The sequence below is a fragment of the Belonocnema kinseyi genome, chromosome 6 (assembly GCF_010883055.1).
Source record: "Belonocnema kinseyi isolate 2016_QV_RU_SX_M_011 chromosome 6, B_treatae_v1, whole genome shotgun sequence".
NCBI lineage: Eukaryota > Metazoa > Arthropoda > Insecta > Hymenoptera > Cynipidae > Belonocnema > Belonocnema kinseyi.
Window position 1 is genome coordinate 20,569,905 of NC_046662.1, and position 2,803 is coordinate 20,572,707.

The following is a 2,803-nucleotide window of genomic DNA, read 5'->3' on the forward strand; positions in this document are numbered from 1 at the left end:
GTACTCGAAAATTCCCAGGATGACAATGCGGTGAAGGTGTGGTTTGATGTCAGAGTGCAATAAAGGTTACGAAGTCGTTGGAAATTTTTTATTGAAAAACTACGCACTTTTCGGAAAATTTGTCAAGAATAAAAAGTTCTTGTAATCGGCCGAGGAATACGCCTGAATTTTTCCGGAGCGTTTTGAGCAAAATTTTGAATTTTGCAAAAATTGTTCATATGCAAAATCCAAAATTTTACTCAAAATGCTTCGAAAAAATGCAGGCGTATTCCTTGGCTGATTACAAGAACTTTTTATTCTTGATGATTTTCCCGAAGAGCGCATCGTTTATTGTAAAAAAATTCATGAATTTTTTTCACAAAAATTTTGCCATTAAGACGCCATTTTGAAAATACTAAAACAAAATATCGATCTTTAAACCATGGATTCTCAAAGTTTAGACATTTATTCCACCGGTTAGTGAGATTCCAGGTTAATTACAGACTCGAAAAGCTTTGGAAAATGGTTCACAAAAAAAATAGGCACGGAAAATCACGTTTTTTTTTGTTGAAACTGCATTTTGGGATAATAAATAAATTTTTTGAGGAATTTCATTGACACCGTCGGAAAGAAGAGATCTTAAGCAATAAAAATATATGTGTCTCAATTTTTTCTAGTGTCGAATAGTCTTAGTTATTGGCCGTTGAAAAGCAGTGTACCGGTAGTGGCGTTTTGGCCGTTTAAGGGTTGAAGTCAGCAGGGTGGCCGAAAAACTATATACTTAAAATTCCCTGACTCTTTCCTGATGTTTCTAAATAAATTTTCATTTTGCATGACCATTAATATTGAAATGATAAAGTTGAACATTGTAATCTTTTAAAATGTCTTTTATTAAAAGTTTTATTTATTTATTTTATTTAAATGTCTTTTAAAATATCTTTAATACAGAAACTTTTCTAAATGGAGAAAAATGTAATTTAAATTTGTAAATTTTATACTTATTATTCGTAGGGCTGCTAGAGCCGAATAACAAAAACTGACTAATTTATGATATAAAAATTGACTAATGTACTTTTGAATTTAAAAGAATTGCATGAACTTTATCAGTATTCCAGGTCAATTAAAAGAAATTCATTTTAATTCAAATGAATAGAAAAAAGTTTAAAAAATTATACTGATTTCAGTAAAATAGGAGTGAATTCAGAAGAATTTAAGGGAAATAAAAAGAATTCAATGATATTCATATAAATTCATGGTGACTTGAAAACAATTGTAAAATATGACCAAATTTCATTGAATTCAGTAAGTTTGAAATAAGTTTAGCACAAATTAAGGGAATTCAAAAGAATTTAATAAAATGTCTAAGAATACAAGTGAATTGCAAAAATTCAAGAGAATTCTAAAGAATTAAAAATAATTCAGGATAAATTAATAATAATTGAGGGTCAATTCCAAATGAATTCAAATAAACGGCAAAAAATATACGAAAATCTTATAAAATAATTGAAATCCTACAATATCCGTCACTTCTTGTCAATAAATTCTTTGAAGTCCATTGAAATATGATGGAAAATTGATTTGAATACCTTGAAAGCTTTTTAAATTCTTTTGAATCACTTATATCTTCAGAAATCTTATAAGAACTCATGGAATATTTTTAAATAATTGAAAATTATATTATTGGTCCTGTAAAATCGTTCGATATCTTCCGAAATTCTTTACAACCCCTTGAAAATTTGTTCAAATCCCTTAAAATCATTAAAATCCTTTGAAATTCCTTGACATTTTATAAATATCTTGACAATGTTTTGGAATCTTTTTAAATGCTCTAAAATATTCCAAACCTTTCGAAATTCCTTCAAATTATTGAAATCAATTAAAAAGGCCCTATATATATTTGAAATCCTGTAAAATCTTTTGAAATCCGTTTACAAATTTTTAAATACCCAAAAATCCTTAAAATCCCTTCAAATTATTGAAATCATTTTAAAATTCCTTGAGTGCTTTTAAAATATCAAATATGAGATGCTTTTGAAATCCCCTAAAATCATTCAAATTTTTATTAATTTCCTGAAAATGTTTAAATCTCTTCAAAATACCGTGGGATTTTTTTAAACATCCTAAAATACTTTAAATTATTAAAAAAATTTAAACCTTTTAAAGCTTTACCAAATTTCTTAGATTTTTTTTAAATACCCTTGAATTCGTTGAAGTAGATTGAAAATTCTTTGGAATCTTTTAAAATACTCGATGTTTCAATTCTTCGGAACTTTTTGAAATATCAATAGTTTTTTTAAATCTTTGGAAACACTTTGAAATATTTGAAAATCTTTGAAATCTTATAAATACCTCAATTCTTATGAATAAATTCTTTGGAATCCATAAAAATAATGTATAGTATAATATAATGTATTAATCTTTTGAAAATGCCGTGAAATCTTTTTAAATACTGTAAAATATTTAAAATACTTTGAAATCGTTTGAAATCTCTTGAAGCTTTTTAAAGCTCTCGAAAATGTGTTGGCTGTTTTAAAACTACCCTTATATTCTTTCAAATGCCTTCCAATTATTAAAATCTGTTTAAAATTATTTATATTATTTAATATTCTGTGAAAATATTTCAATTCCTTTGGAAACTTTCTTAAGCTCTTAAAATTCCTTGAAATATTTTTAAAAGTCCTAGAATATTTGTAATCGTTTGAAATCTTTTGAAATCCCTTCAAATTATTTTGGGTGTGTGTGTGTGTTCGTATAATAAGGGAGCGTTCACATCGTGCGTAACGTTAAAAAGGGGGAAGATGGTTTGTGTTTCGTTTCGGGTGGG

The 2,803-nt window shown here is 26.9% G+C and overlaps 1 protein-coding gene across 5 annotated transcripts in view; it reads left to right on the top strand.

The window, feature by feature from the left end:
- LOC117174566 (inositol-trisphosphate 3-kinase B) overlaps window positions 1-2,803 on the top strand; it is a 157,529-nt gene that overhangs the window by 145,548 nt on the left and 9,178 nt on the right. The gene's annotated exons all lie outside the window — the stretch shown is intronic.